Source organism: Zea mays, chromosome 1 (assembly GCF_902167145.1).
Source record: "Zea mays cultivar B73 chromosome 1, Zm-B73-REFERENCE-NAM-5.0, whole genome shotgun sequence".
Classification (NCBI taxonomy): Eukaryota; Viridiplantae; Streptophyta; class Magnoliopsida; order Poales; family Poaceae; genus Zea; species Zea mays.
The window spans coordinates 82,066,307-82,083,503 of record NC_050096.1 but is presented as its reverse complement, the minus strand read 5'-3'; the positions used below and the strand labels follow the sequence as shown (position 1 = coordinate 82,083,503).

Here is a 17,197-nt window from a genome sequence, read left to right as displayed (position 1 = left end):
TGTCCGCGGTGGTGGTGCGGACGGTCCGCGCGTGCGCAGAGTCAGTTAGGGTTCCTAGTTTCTCGCGGGATTTGTTACCTAAAACCGTGGGATTAACTCGGAAATCAGTTGGAAGTGGATCCAGATCCCTTTATATAGATAAAGGGCTACGGCCGATTAAACCCCCCAACAATCGATCAAATCAAGTCTATTACTCGTTTTTACCTTATGCATTAGGAGTAGTTCTAGTCTAGTTCTAGTTTAGCCCTAGTTTAGTATTCTAATCCCCAAATTCTCTGCCTCTCCTCGACTCTACGTCGATTAGAGGAGTCTAGGTCGGTCTGCCTGAGCCTAGACAACTCCTAGGATCTCTCCTCCCCGACGGGGTCCCTCCCGGGAGCGAGATCCAGCCGCCAGCGATCTTCCGCCGCCCCTGCGCACGCGCGGACCGTCCGGCCCTACGGCGCGGACCGTCCGGCCGTCAGGCAGGGAATCCTAGCTCCTGCACCAGGTCGCGGACCGTCCGGCCCTGTGCCGCGGACCGTCCGCGTCTGACCAGAGAGCGCCGCCGCCTCGCGCCAGGTCGCGGACCGTCCGGCTCTGTGCCGCGGACCGTCCGCGCTTGACCAGAGAGCACCGCCGCTGGTTCTTTTGAGTGATTGGCGCCTCCAAAAAGGTGTCAACATACTTTTTGGCGACTCCGCTGGGGACTAGGTGTCTAGACCTGCTAAAAATCGGCCCATAGATGGCCGGTTCTAAGGATCACACCAAGATCTCCACCACCAACATCATCAAGCCGGCCATGGAGGTGCTCCCGGCTGATGACCAAAGGCCCTTTGAAGACCTCGTAATGCGCGATGAGAAGGAGGTGATGCGGCAATGGAACGAACAACGCGACAAGGAAGAGGCGGAATTGCTACATAAACTCTCCGAACGGCGCAAGGAGGCGGCGGACAAGTACTTGTCACACTTCACGGTAGATCGCCACTAGAAGATCGTCCGTCAAGGGGAGATCGATATGGAATCTCTCCTACCTCCACTTCAGGGTCCCGCTGTAAGTACTCCAGATCTATCTCTTACGACTTTCATGGATCAACGAGGAGATTAGTTAAAGCAATATGTAGATGAATCTATTAAAATGCATTTACGTGCATACGAGAAATCAGCTGCTCCTAACTTTCCATCGCGAGAGTCTAATACAGTGCCACCCACGTCAAACACATCGGCTATAAATGGGTCACCTTTGACCCAGCCATCATATGGTATGCTGATGCACGCTTTCGTGTCACCATCACAGCCGCAACCACTAGGCACGCGGCAGGTACTGGACGCGACCGGACCGTCCGAGCATCATCTCAGACAGTCCGGTTATATCGCGGACCGTCCGGCGTATTTCGCCGGACCGTCCGACCAGATGCAGGCCCGCACACAAAACACTCAGGTCGCACCGTACATGGCCGGACCATCAGGGTACAACCCTGAACACTTCGGCCCCATCACGGAGCGTCCGGTACATCACGCCGGACCGTCCGGATATGTTGCGGACCGTCCGCCGTCTTACGCCGGACCGTCCAGATATGGCATGAACCGGCCAACATATTACGCTGGACCATCCGACTCTACACGAGTCCACGCGCAGACTGCCCAAGTCGTGCCATATATGGTCGATCCGTCCGGGTACAGCCCTGGACCATTTGGCCCGATCACGGACCGTCCAGTTCTTTATGACAGACGGTCTAGGTATGAGACTACCCACGTAGCACCATATACGGCTGGACAATCCGGATATACCTTCAGATCGTTTGGCCAGGTCGCGGACCATCCGGCTTCTTATGCCGGACCATCCGGATATGCATACGCAGAACCGAGAGCTGCGCAATACGCACAGTTCCCACATTCATCGCAGCAACATTATGGTGCCCCACCAGCAACACATTATAATCATGCCACACCACCTCATGGACATAGGGATGAATACTATTCGGCCACAAGAGAGCCTGAGAGGTATAGGGCAGGAGCTGGTGACATTAATAGGACACCTAACACACACCTCAAACATCCCTGGGAGGAAAGCCGACAGAGTGATGTCAGGCAACCTGAGATTTCTACCCACAAACTCAATGGATGGTCGCCAGACATGGCAGAGAGGGTCAGAGACGAGGTAGCTGGGATGTTCAGGGACAAACTCGGTGTTAGTGTGTCAGGTACAGGGCAATCGTATCGGAAGCCTTATAGCCACCGATTCGACACCGTGCCATATCCACAGGGAACTAGAATACCAGACTTCTCTAAATTTTTTGGTGAAGGTGGGAAAAGCACACACGAACATATTAGCCAATTCATAGCACACTTGGGAGAATTGGCTGATGGGGAAGCCTACCGCGTTCGTTTATTCTCGTTGTCCCTTACTGATACTGCATTTGCATGGTACGCAGCTTTGCCACCAAACTCTATTAACTCTTGGGAAGAATTAGAGCAGAAATTTCATGAACACTTCTTCTCAGGAGAACATGAGTTAGAATTGGCTGACTTAGCTTCAGTCCGACAGGGTCCTAAAGAATCGGTTAATGACTATATCCGGAGATTCCGGGACACTAGAAACCGATGCTTTCAGATTCATGTCGCAGAAAAACAACTAACAGGGCTAGCTTTCAATGGGTTGCGACCCTACTTAAAAGAAAATTTAGATGGCACCCAATTCTTTTCGCTAGTGCACTTACACCAGCGGACTATGACCTGTGAAAGCCGAAGTAAGGAAACATCAAAATCGACTAGCCATAAGATGCATCTAGTGGGATACAATAATTCGGACGATGAACCCACGGATGTATACACCGCCGAACTGGTTTGGCCAGGACAGGCTAAACCTTCAGCGTGTTCTGCTTTACAGTCGATTCGAAAGAATCGACAAGAAGAAGTTAAGTTTACTTTTAATGTTGCCAAATGCGATAAAATATTTGACGAGTTACTGAAAAATGGCAACATTAAATTAACTCATACTATTCCTCCTCCTGATGAATTAAAGAGGCGTGCTTATTGTAAGTGGCATAATTCCTTTTCTCATGCCACCAATGATTGTAATGTTTTTCGTTGACAGATACAATTGGCCATAAAATGAGGGTCGATTGGCTTTTCAGGAGATGCAAGTAGACACACAACCTTTTCCTATTAATACAATAGAACTCACATGCAAAAAGGTCTTGGTTCGGCCCAAAATGGCCGATAAAGGCAAAGGCAAGGGCATCGTCATTGGCGATCCCCGCACGTTAGATAAATCACAAAAGGAGATTGCTCGAAAGGCTTCGGACGAGAAGGCTAAAAAGTCCGAAGACGCCGGGGGGCAGGCACAGTTAATGAACCAAACACGTCAGCCTAGCCCGAGCATCGTAGATGGTCCGGCACCTACGTGCGGACAATCCGGTGCTCAGACAAACGGTCCGGCTAACTCAGCCGGACAGTCCCCCTATGACCAAAGGCGTCAACCTCTACACAAAGCAAGGAAAAAGACGCAAGGTCAAAGCACATATAATCGGCTGATCAAAGCCGATCCTACTTTTGATCAGTTGCTCTCCAAAAAACCAGCAAAAAGACTGTTCCACGTGATCGGTCAACAAAGAAACCCGGTCACCTGCTAAAACAAAACGGTCAAACAAAACGGCCCGAAAGGCGACACAGCAAGCATCGCCTATTCATTCTATGAGACCAGGGTACTTTCCACCTATTTACTCATCGTCGGTATATTATCCTGTTCAAACATGGAATGGCACGATGATGAATCCATGGTACATGTATAGTCCCTTCGTCTATCCAGACTGGGGGGCACCTCCATTCTATTCCTTTTGATCCATTGATCAAATGGTCATGGCCGAGAAAGATACAATCCGAAACGGCCTTTATATTGGTGCTTTATTGAATATCAATATCAAAAAGCCGGTGACCTACATCAGGTTTAGTTCATATGCTTTTGGTTCGTCAACCTTCACCAAAAGGCAGGGGGCATATGTTGGAAACCAAAATGGCCGTGCGGACGGTCCAGCCCTGAGGCCGGACGGTCCGCGGTGGTGGCGCGGACGGTCCGCGCGTGCGCAAAGTCAGTTAGGGTTCCTAGTTTCTCGCGGGATTTGTTACCTAAAACCGCGAGATTAACTCGGAAATCAGTTGGAAGCGGATCCAGACCTCCCCCTTTATATAGATAAAGGGCTACGGCCGATTAAACCCCCAACAATCGATCAAAGCAAGTCTATTACTCGTTTTTACCTTATGCATTAGGAGTAGTTCTAGTCTAGTTCTAGTTTAGCCCTAGTTTAGTATTCTAATCCCCAAATTCTCTGCCTCTCCTCGACTCTACGTCGATTAGAGGAGTCTAGGTCGGTCTGCCCGAGCCTAGACAACTCCTAGGATCTCTCCTCCCCGACGGGGTCCCTCCCGGGAGCGAGATCTAGCCGCCGCCCCTGCGCACGCGCGGACCGTCCGGCCGTCAGGCAGGGAATCCTAGCTCCTGCACCAGGTCGCGGACCGTCCGGCCCTATGCCGCGGACCGTCCGCGTCTGACCAGAGAGCGTCGCCGCCTCGCGCCAGGTCGCTGACCGTCCGGCTCTGTGCCGCGGACCGTCCGCGCCTGACCAGAGAGCACCGCCGCTGGTTCTTTTGAGTGATTGGCGCCTCCAAAAAGGTGTCAACACATGGTATCGCAATGTCAAAGTGTGTTCATTAAGGGAAGGAGCATCCAGGATGATTACATTTATGTGCAAGGAGCAATCTGCCACTACCACAAAAGCCTTACTCCGATATTGTTCCTCAAATTAGATACTGCAAAAGCATTTGATAAGGTCAGATGGGACTACATGCATTCTGGTGATCATGCAATGGATGGGTTTCGGCCAGAGATGGAGGGATATCATCTGTCTTATATGGGGGGCACAGTCATTCAAAAATCTTGCTCAATGGGACTCTGGGGAAATCTATTAAACACCACATTGGGCTAAGGCAGGGAGACCTCTGTCCCTGATGTTATTTTAGCAATGGAGTCATTGCACGAGCTTTTGGAAGCCGCTACTCGCCATGGTATCTTGCAGCCGATTTCAGAAGGGCACGTACATATACGAACAAGTTTATATGCAGATGATGCAGTAATGTTCCTTGGTCCATCAATTCAAGACCTCGTGAACATTCAACTCATCCTACAACAGTTTGGCAACGCGTCTGGCCTGACGGTTAATTTTCAGAAGTCAACTCGTCCGCCTTATACAAGACTTGCACTGGTTAATGCGGTTCTCAGCAATATGCCGGTCTACTATATGACTTCCGACTCTTTATCCAAATGGGGGGTCAGGAAGATCGACATAATCAGACGGAATTTCTTGTAAAGGGGGGTGACCAGGACCAAAAGGCTCGAATGTTTGGGTATTAAGAACGTCGAATGCTTCAATAGAGCTCTACGACTTAGATGGTTGTGCTAGAGATGGGTAGTACAACCTAACAAACCATGGGTCCACCTTCCTTTACAATTTTCCAAAATCGAACAAAAAGTCAAAAACTATTCTAGGCATGCACAACGATAGCAATTGGCAACGGTCAGGAAACTAGGTTTTGGAATGACCGATGGCCACAAGGTCAATCTCCTCGCGAAATCGCCCCGATCTATTCCAAATTGGCCTGACGCAAGAATATGGCAATGGCACATGCTTTTGATGGGTACAGGTGGATGAGGGGTTTGCATAGGTTGTCTACCGAAAATGGTTTGATGCAATTCTTGCACTTGTGGCGCGCGCTATGCACGGTGCAACTGTCCGACGGACCTAACTCAATATCCTGGAATCTCAAAGTTGATGGGCAATTTTCTTGCAAGTTCGGCGTATGAAGCTCATTCCTTGGCAACACTCAATGTCACGAACTCTCGGTCTGGAAGATACAGATACAGTTAAAGTGCAGAATATTCATTTGGTTACTCCTTCAGAACAGACTACCTACGACTGATCGTATTAAGGCCGACTCCAACAGTTCATCCAAAATTTATCTATAAACACTCTTTTGCATTATTCTGCACTATAAACTGCACTGTTTATAGAGTGGAGTTTGAATATGTGTATGAGTATAGATAAGATGTTGGAGATAGTCTAATAGGCAGGGTGGTCAAATCAACCCCATCTGCTCGTTGTGTTCAGCAGCGCACGAATCACATCTTCATATGGTCCTGCAATGTTTGTTGGCAAAGGCGGTTTGGCGAAGGATTGCGCAATGGTTCGGGTTGAGACTCCCTCAGCACAAGCACAGGAGCAGATCCATAGTGCAGTGGTGGTCGAAAATCAGGCAAAATGCAACTACCGCTCCCGTGTTACATCTAGTCGCATGCATGACTTGGCACATTTGGAAGGAAAGGTGCCGACGCATTTATTGGCAAACAATTTCTTCCATTGACGAACTGAGAGCTCTAAGAAAAAATGGCGTACGGCTAGACCATATGGACAGAGAAGCAACTCCTTAAGGGGTCGTTTGTTTCTTCCGGAACCGGAGGCATGGAACAATTCCTAGCTAGGGATGGCAGTTGGACCCGTAGGTATGGATACCCGCTGGTTTCGTACCCACCGGATATGGATACGAGTACAAAAACTCATCCATGGGTCCTATCAGGTCGGATACCCGAAATACATCGGTTCGGCTATGGGTAAAATACTTTACCCACGGGTATCCAGTGGATACCCGAAATATCAATATATCTCTTTAAATATGCTACATCCACTAAAAATGTGCTACATTCACTAGAAAAACTCACTCGCATGTGTTGTTGATTAATGAATATTAATTTGTGTTGTGTTAACAGTCAACTGTAATGTAATCGAGACCAATGAGACATTGACAATGTTATAACTGTCAACTGTCATGAACTCATTGAGCTTTTATTCTCTGTACTCAAATTTAATTTTTTTGGATGTGATAATTATGAGTTGAAATATTGTATCGACGTGTACCCAAATATAGTCATTCTCGTGTTGCATTGGTGCTTAGATGTAAACTAAAATATTTTATGTATTTATTATAACACTGATCGAATGTTATTTAGTCTACAATAACATATCGACTGGATACCCGATACCCGGTGGATACCCGATGGGCATGGGTACGGGTACAGTTTCTCGCCCGATTGGATTGGTGGGTATGGATATTTGTAAAAGTCTCGGGTACAATTTCGGGTCGGGTATTATTATACCCGAACAAAACCCGACCCGCTGCCATCCCTATTCCTAGCCGATTTGTTTCTCTAATTTATATAAGTTTTGATCAGCTGAAATGATTCCTAGTCTATTCCTAGACAAACAAACAAGGTCTAAGGCTCTTAGGGCCTAATCCTCAGCTTCATTCCATAGTTTTGTTTTCACTCTTTTCGATTACTGCTTATTTTCCTCTCCCTGCTCCTTCCTGTCTGCACTTAAGAACTTCTCAATCCTCTCTGAAATGAAACGGTAGTGCACCTACCAGATTCTATAAAAAAAGGTGTGGGGTGCACCTACCGGATTCTATAAAAAAGGTGTGGGGCCTTTATTCTCAGTTAATGGCTCCAATGGAGGTAAAAGTAATCTTTAGGACATGCTTGGAAGCAAGAAAAATGGAGAGGGTTCAATGGGCTAAAATTTGTTTGCTAGCTAAGAAAAAGAAATAGAGGGGACTGGAGGGGCTAAAATTCCTTTGGTAGGAAGAAAAATTTAACCCAGTGGCGGAGGAAGCCATACCTTACTTTTAAAAACTCTCATATCTTCTACTATAACAACAAAACAAGATGTGGTGTGGTGGATGTGTTGCCTCTATTCTAGCAGCATGTCTTGAGTTTGATTCACAATTCTTGCAGATATATATATATATATATATATATATATATATATATATATATATATATATATATATATATATATATATATATATATAGGGAAGAGGTAATGGAAGCCCTGGGTTTTCGTTAGTGGGCGAAGCCCCAGCCAGGAGGCCGATCGGGTCACGTTCGGCCCACTGGACGCCAGCTTGCGTTAGCCATGCATAGGATAGCCACGTATCCCGGCTGAGACGCGACATGCGATATACGCACGCATAAATATATGTACAAATGTGCATAACTCATGCATAAATGGAATCTTTTATGCCGCGAATCACGGGAACGAATATTTGCATGTGCTTGCCGGTTACGACTGCATAACGCTGTGATACATGATAACGTAAACCATGCAAACATTTAAAATCTCCCACCGGTTTTGAGATAAGGAAAGACGTGCTCTTCGTGCGCGTAAATAAAGGCACAGTTACGGGAGGAAACAAATACGCACACATAAATATATGTAGTAATGTGCATAAATCATGCATAGAAGGGATATTTTGTACCTTGACTCACGGAAACGAATATTACCATGTGCACACCGTTTACGACTGCATAACGATGTGTAACATGATAGCATAAACCATGCATTATATAAATCTTGACCAGTTTGATATAAGGAAAGACGTGCTGCATAATCGCGTAAATAAAGGGACAGTTACGGTTCGAGGAGCATTAGTAGAAGGAAATAAATTTTAATTTACAGCCGCAGTTCGCGGGTTCTGCTCGGGCGGATTCCAGCGTAAAACGTGAGCTAAAACATCGTAAATGAGTACGAAATTTAGCGTAAATCATATATCTGTTTTGTAACAGCAAACGAAGCCCAAAATTACGGCGTGAAAATCGCGTGCACCCAATCGTGCGCGGGTTCTGGCTATGGCAGATTCCGGCGTAAAACGTGAGCTAAAACATCGTAAATGAATACGAAATTTAGCGTAAATCCTATATTAGCTAAAACAGCGTAGATTGATCACGTTCGATCGTGCACGGATTTTGGCTTGGTCAAATTTCAGCGTAAAACGTGAACCAAACAGCGTAAATGGGTACAAATTTTATCGTACATCATCAATCTATTTCGTAACAACGAATGTGGCCTAAATTACGACGTCAAAATCGCGCTCCGATCGTGCTCGGGTTCTAGGTCAGGTGGATTTAAGCGTAAGACGTGATACGAAACAGCGTAAATGGATACGAATTTTAGCGTAAATCAATGATCTGTTTTAAAACGACGAATGTGGCACTTGCTTTTTAGTGGAAGCGTAAAATGCAATAAGAAAGAACCCAAGACAATCTTTTTTTGCCGACCTATACATGCGACATGGGGGTGAATTAATAACTGAACGAATCCAAGACAAGAAAGAAAACGATGAAGCCATTTGCTGTTCCTGAATCTTGATCTGTCACGCTCACGCTCGGCCATGGAACTGAGGTCAGAAGAGTAGCCACTAGACAATACAGAGGGCACGGCGGTCAGAAGAACAAGAACTTGGACTTGGAGATGCATCTGAAGGGGAGCACAGTGCCGTTGGGCCAGAAGAAGCGGAGCTGGCATGCCAGGTGCGTCCACTGGTCGACGCCGATGATCCCCGCGACCTTCCATCGTGTCCGGGCCTCCCCCATCCACCCGGAACGGCACCACGCCGTCGCGGAGCGCGACCTCCATGGCGGCGCTGCCGGCGTCGCCCAGCAGGGCGCCCTGCGCGCGCGCCACGTACGCCAGCGGGAGGACGCCCCTGGCGGGCACGCGGAACGGGTAGGCGCGGAGCACCGCTAGCCCGCCCGCACCGCCACGTACGGCACGCGGGGCTGTAGCAGCACCACCACCACAAGGACGGCCACGGCGCCCAGCAGCACCACGACCGCAAGCACCATGAACAGCACCACCGCCGCCCACTCCCCCGCGCCCGACCGGTGCCTCCTGAAGTTGTACCGCCGCGGACGCTGAGGCTCCTCCTCGTGCCCCCTCCACGACCGCCAATCCGCCGACTGGAGAGCGCCGCGGCGACCGGGGCTCTCCTGCTCACGGGCGCCTGCTCGCACGCCCGAGGGAACCGCCGCCGCCGCTAAAACCTAATCCCTGGCGGCGTGGGGGTGTTTTTATAGTGACGGCGTGGGACTGGATAATTGTGAGCGCGTGGGCAGGATCGTGGGCCCGATTCACGTAATATGCGCAGACTATATTTGCATAAACTGATACACACATCAGCATAACTCGTATTATAATTTAGCGTAAGCACAGGTAGGTACAATAAGCCCAGGGCTCTGGTGCGGTCTGCACACCTGGTCAGGGCTTCCTGTAGTTAAATAGAGCCCAGGGCTCTAAATACTATATATATATATAGTATTTAGAGCCCTGGGCTCTCTCTAACTATTGGAAGCCCCGATCAGGTGCGCGGACCGCACCGTACCGACCAGGTACGCAGGCTTTTTGGCTCACTGTACCACCTACTTACGTTAATTATAACTACGTGTTATGCTCAATCGTGTTACAGTTTACACACTTTTTGGTATGCGCATGTTGTACACAAGTTTACGCTTATTTTGTCATACTGTCTGAAACCGCTTCTACTATCATATAAAACCGACAGCAACGACTGCTTTGCCCGAGAGGACTAGGGTTTCAGCGGCGGCGGCTGTCGAGCCCCATTCCCGATCTGAAGCACCTCAAACCACCGCTCTGCCCCAGATCCAGATCCACCCAGCTACTGCGGCGAGCCCGTGGGGACGGTGGCGGCGGAGGACCCGAGTGCACAGAGATGCTCAACTACGACCAGGTCTTCATCAGGGACTTCGTGCCCTCCGTGCTCGCCTTCCTCATGCACGGCGAGACCGAGATCGTCCGCAACTTCCTCCTTCACACCCTCCAGCTTCAGGTGACCTGATCCCGATCCTGCTTAATAGTTTCTCGTCTGGACCATTCCTTGGTACCTTTCGGAAACCATTTGTGATGCTGCCGTGAAAGCACCCGACCTCAAATCTGTGTGCGCCCACAGTTTTGGAACAGCAGCAGCCATAGTCGCCTGGGGGCTCAGGTGTGGCCGTCGTCGCGGGGCCTGTCCCGAGCCGCGAGCTCGGCCGCGGACGCTCTGCCGCCAGCCGCGTGCGTGCGCTCTGCTGCCAGCCGCGGGTCCGACCGCCTATGGGTGCGCATCCGTTCGCCGCCGTCGAGTCCATCTTGGAGGCAAGGAGTGAGCAAGGCATCGAGCTTCCCCACCAAATTATTCCCTGACGGTGCACGGGAATGGCCAGGGAAATCCATGGTCGCCAGATCTGCGCCTACTTATTCCTCTCCAGTCCCCAGCGAGAGATTCAGGTAAGGACTATTTGCTTATTTCAGTACCATATTGGTTTTGGTCAAGATTAGAGACTAATATGCAGTGGTTTAGAAACTATTGTATTATTATTTTTATTACTTCAGATTTAGTTTTTTGATTGTTTTTATCTAGACTTGGGGCCCTCATTTAATCTCATTACTGATGTGTGGACTGCACATCAATACATCAATAGAGTCCCTAATGTCTATTGTATTGTTCTGATTCTATAAAGTGTACAATGGTTCACAATATCTGTGTGAACAGGTGAAACGTGAAGAGCTGCTTGAGTATGCCCAAAGTATCATTTCAGGATTGAAGAGAAATAATGAAATTGTGAGGTGATATAATAGAATCAGCTAATTACCTGTGAATATATTATAACGATATAATAGAATTTTGAGGTAATACTACTTCTGTTACATCTAGTGCTTCCTGTTTTGGACATACATGTGGTCAGGCTTTCTAAATTTTTGCTACCAATATAGTTCTGGAAATTAGTTGGAAAATATGATAATTGCATGTAGATTTGTAATTTGAAGTACTATTATACAATTTCAAGTTATTAAATTTAAACCTTCCTTTGTAATAGTGCATACATATGCTACACCCACTTCCGCCAGCATTTAACATCATTGTATTATCATAAAACCATAATTTCCAGGTAGTATTTAGTTGTGCTAGTCTATTAGGTGAATGCTTTTAATCATTATACCATTTTCTGTTGAGCTTTACTAAGGAAAGTAGTGACTCGACTCGTGAATAGCTGAACAAGACTGATCTGAGTATGCTGGCGAAAAAATGGTGAATTAGAGTAATCAATCATATTATCTTCCATATTTGCATATAATTATACTTTTGCAGGTGGTATTAATGGAGAAAGATCAGAAATAGCTGAAATTGAAGCAGCATCAACAGGTGAAGCTGCTCGGCTTAGAGCTGCTCTCCGGCGTGCTCCACCCGACGCTATTCGGCAACATCACCAGATTTATACCGGCTTACACAGACCTGTTTTGATAAGAGCCGAGCAACGATTCTTCCATTTCGGACCACGACCTAGCTAAAGGTTAATGGTTCCAAATGTCCGAAGTACCGAAGACAGGGCTAGCTCCTCGTTTTTTGTCATGTCAAATAAATCGTGTATGATTGCAACAATATTGGCAAAATATCGTTGTCCTTTATATTTTGATATACTGTGAACAAAACAAGTGCCCTATGAGACCATCATAATTTATGCATTTTCAAACTAAATTTTACGACACTTCTTTTTTGTGTTTTATGCTTCCATTAAAAAACAGTCTTACTGCGTTTTACGCCAAATTTATGATACTTTTTGATGTGTTTTTATAGCAATCTCTTGCGAAGTGAGATTGTGCGCGTGTTTTATACTAAATTTTGTACTCATTTACGATGTTTTAGCTCACGTTTTACGCTGAAATCATTCGAGCCAGAACCCGCGCACGATCGGCTGCACGCGATTTTCACGCCGTAATTTTGGGCTCTGTTTGCTGTTACAAAACAGATATAGGATTTACGCTAAATTTCGTACTCATTTACGTTGTTTTAGCTCACGTTTTACACTGGAATCGGCCCGAGCCATGACCCGCTCACGATCGGCTGCACGCGATTTTCACGCCGTAATTTTAGGCCCCATTTGCTGTTACAAAACAGATATAGGATTTACGCTAAATTTCGTACTCATTTACGCTGTTTTAGCCCACGGTTTACGCTGGAATCCGCCCGAACCAGAACCATATACTGCATGATTTATGCTGTCAAGTACATGTCATTATGCAGTCGTAAACGCTGTCCACAGTGTCATATTCGCTCCACGTGATTCGGGCTTTAAAAGATTCTTTTATGCATGTTTTACGCATCTTTATCCATATATATAGGCATTCATATATTGCGTTACGCTTATCGTCCTAGAATCTTGGCTGTTGACTGCATGGCTGACGCAAACACGTGGGTGCTGAGTCAACCGTGTCCTGGCTGGGGCTTCTATTAGTAGGGGAAGCACAGGGCTTCCATTACCTCTTCCCTATATATATATATATATATATATATATATATATATATATATATATATATATATATATATATATATATATATATATATATATATATATATATATATATATATATATATATATATATATATATCTTCTGCACTTATCTATGGTACTATTAGTGAAGGAAGGAAACATTAGTCCTAGATCACCTCTATTCGAGACTAAATTCAAAAACCGGTAACCGATTCTCTACTATCTAGTGGTGTACTGGTGTGGCTTCATGCATGTACTGTATATCCGATCGACAACCACCTTTAGACAAACTTGTTGCGGCCGTCATTGGGTTGGTGAAGTTGGCCGACATGAAAGAAACTTCTAGGAGACGGGCCGCTGAAACATGGAACGATGAAGGGGTGGCGAATATACTCTGACCGGCCTGTGGACAAGTCTCTTTGAAATTGACTTCGGTTTGATAAAAGGCTGAACCGCGTATGGGTATGAAATAAGCTCAGACTACAACGCGTGTTGGGTTACAATACAATACAATACAGTACAATACATGCAGACACCCGAAGCTATACATACATACGCTACCACTTCACAGTCAACTTGCGACTGCATAAAAGATTAATTAACATGCTTAACACAAATCTATACTACTTATTAAGAAGGTAAGAGTAGTATGCCGTTCTGCCGTTCTGTCTTTAATCGATCTGGACCGTCCGTGGCACGGTAGCCGCCCGCGCCAGCCGCTCGCGATCCATCCGCCTGCGCTCTCCGCTCCCGTGTCCTCCCACGATAGCCACGAGCAACCTCTCCCTCTCTGGAACCGACGCCGCCGCCCTCTCCCCCTCCCTCTCTCTCCGTCCCTCTCGTCTCGCTTCTTCCTCACTGCCTCGCCGTCCCCAACCTGCTCAGCTTCACCAGATCGCGCCGGACACGGTCGTTGAGCCGCCACCATGATCTCGACACCTCTGTGCCCCCGCCTCCTCACGCTAGCCCCCGCTGCCCGTCCCCCCGGAAATATCGCCCGCTCCCCGCCCATCCTGCCGCCGCGCCCACCACCCCCCAGCGGCAAGACGTCTCCGTTCGAAGAGGTTTTGATCAGGCCAGCTAGCGAAGGATCCGTGCGGTGGCGGACTGCGTGCGGATTTGGGGTGTTGCTTGCCGCGGAGACATGGAGAGCTGCTACACCAGGGCTTCTATGTTGCCATCGTCAACAACCTCGACAACATCTCTGAGGTATTGCCTCGTCCGCGTTGATGAGCTCGTCAGCCACCATTAGTGGAGGCCCAAACCCTAGCCGCCCCCTGCTCCAGTCTTGCCTGGGCCCAGTCGCGCTCGTGTTGGTGTGGGCTCTCTCCTCCTCCAGCGGCTTGGCCCCGACAGCCGTAGAAGACAGCAACGTGATGTGAATGATTTCTGAATTTTGACAGAGGTATATCACTGCATTAGAACGTGTTATGTTATTTAGTGCCTAGACACTGCCATGCTTGCCTTATTTTTTTGGGGTGGGGGAGGGGTGATATGACCCTAGAGTTCTAACTAAATTTTGACTCACTCAAATTATTCTTCCAATTGGCATATCCCACATGTTTTAAGTGTGCCTGAACTTAGAAAGGTTTCTGAAGAAACTGTTGCACTATGGTTGCTCTCACTGATTTGTTCTTATCATGGAAGGAGTAAATATATTGTTATGGAGCTCAATGGCGTTGACACAGTATCTGATAGACTTGCTAGCTCAATGGCTTTATTACAAATTAAAGCATGCCACCATATTCCATGTTCAGTAATGAACCAAGATTGTGAAAACATTGTGATGCTAAGATAATTCTACAGACATACAACTGCCTCTGATTAAGACCAGGTATTACTACTTGGCGCAAGCATCTTCCATGCAATCAAATTTCATGGTAATGTTACTAGCCTATTGCAAGCTGGTTTGGAATATTTATTAAGACATGAATATATCAAGGGGAGTTATACTAACTGTCTGTAATATCCTAATTACAGTTGCTGCTACTATATAGCCTATTGTAGCAGTTGTGCTTCTTTTAGATATCATAACTTGTTGCATTCTTAATTTGTTCCCACAAGTATGAGTTCTAGGTGAAGAAGGCAACATTTATTTGAAGCTTACAGATTTTCCTTAAAAATGCTCTTTTCATTTCCTAAAATTGAACCATCTCTTTTATTAAACTCCATTGCATTTTAGCCTCTCTCTAGTATTTAACCCATTCATAATCAGGATGATGAGTTAACTTGTGCAATGCAGAAGCGACATAGGCCTAGAGTGATGCACATGGATCTCAAACCAGAAAGATTCTTGTTTGCAAACAAGAAAGAATCAGATGCAGTTAAGAACCAGGGGCAGAGCAAATTTCCTCACTTAAAATATAAAAGGCATGATTGTTACTGAAAATCTATGTACAATGCCTGGATACAAAACATTTTGCCAAACGGAAGTAACTGTTGCATGATTACAGGCACCCTGTTTTCAACTGGTGCTTTCTTCTGCTTCGTTGTGTCCTTAGGCTTAGATTTAAAAGGAAGTAACTGTTGCAGCTTTGCGGGGATCTCGACGGGATTGAACTTGCGTGGTTTCCGCTCGATAGGCTACGAAGTGGGAGATAATATCATGTGAGAGGCAACAGTCATGCAATAATGTTATGAGGAAACTGTTGAAGGCTCAGAACCTTGTAAACTGAATCCTTGTTGTGTGGGGTAGGGATATTGTGTGCCTTCCGCAACTCAGCAGTTGTTCTCATGCCTTGCCAGGTCTGCTCTCTAGGTTGCAGAGCAGTGGTCACAGGGTTAGAGTACGTAGGAACTTCAACGTTGACCTAGGCACGCAGGAAAACAATGTCACTCATAAGAATTCTGTCCTCAAATGTACATCTTGCGATTCCTTCTGTATTTTCCCCTTTTCTCTTCAACATATCTCCTGGCTCAATCTTTGCTGCCTGTAATGAACAAGAAACTATTTGCATGATTACAGTTTAACAGTTACATTTAACCGTGATAAACTATCAAGGCATGGTATTTACTCATTACCTTTTTAACATGTCCTCGGATTCCACTTATAGTCCGAATGGCAGCACCTTCAAACCTAGCAACCTCTAAATCGGATGTGAACATTCCCTTGATTAGTGTAGTCTTCTTAAATATCTTGCATGGTGTGCATGTGAGCTTTATCTTCTTCACAATTCTGGCAGTATTGTTGAATTCTTGGACCCATCCTGTTGCAGTTATCCTAAATGGCACCTGCGAAGATGTGTAATCAATGTTTGATTGCCTGCAACGGTTCAGGTCAATGTACAGGAAGGTGGCCTTTAGTTGGAGATCCCTCCTGACCAGATCCCACAAGTCACCATCCACATCAGTCAAGTGTCGAGCTCTTGATCCGACAGACACATCCATTGACCCATTGGTGCTCCTGGCAGCCTCCTCTGTAGCTCTGCTATAACTTCTTGCGGTCGCAGATGACAAAGGATCAGAACCAATGATTTGGGTGTATTTTATGGAAAGGCAAAATGAGAAACTGAATCTTGGAGGATGTCTAGAAGCAAACATATGTCAGCATGTGCATTAGAGGAGGTCCCCATATAGTGCAGCAAGGGGCAAAGTGGTTAGTGCAGAAGATTACAAGATTAATTAATGTTGCTGGCTGTTTTTAGGTTTTGCATATGAATAAATCAATGAATGAACATACATATATTATTGCTCATAAATGTGCTGTTGTATTTATATTCTTAACACAATTGAGTTAAGCAATGTATGATTTGCATGTTGGGAAACGATTGGTCGGATATGTTTTGCCATCCCTTTCCAATGAAACATCTCAGGTGGAGGTCATTCGATCTTGACAGACATCATTTTGCCTCATACACTTGCAACAATTTATTGACATATTTTGTTGCTTACTTTTGCCATTTTATGTACTTCGTTCACTGTGGAGATAGTCTTTGAGATGGGTATAAAGTTACAGTGATCATTTTTTGCCAACCGATCATGTTCATGTTGTGAACCTTTTT

At 46.4% G+C, this 17,197-nt stretch overlaps 1 long non-coding RNA gene across 1 annotated transcript; it reads right to left on the bottom strand.

Annotated features, from left to right (window-relative positions):
* Positions 1-15,636: 15,636 nt before the first annotated feature.
* On the bottom strand, positions 15,637-16,430 carry LOC103637269 (uncharacterized). Its single transcript, XR_558148.4, has 3 exons — positions 16,218-16,430; positions 15,860-16,126; positions 15,637-15,779 (listed from the first exon to the last, which is right to left on the bottom strand). It is a non-coding gene; the product is annotated as an uncharacterized lncRNA (long non-coding RNA).
* Between the last annotated feature and the right edge of the window lie 767 nt (positions 16,431-17,197).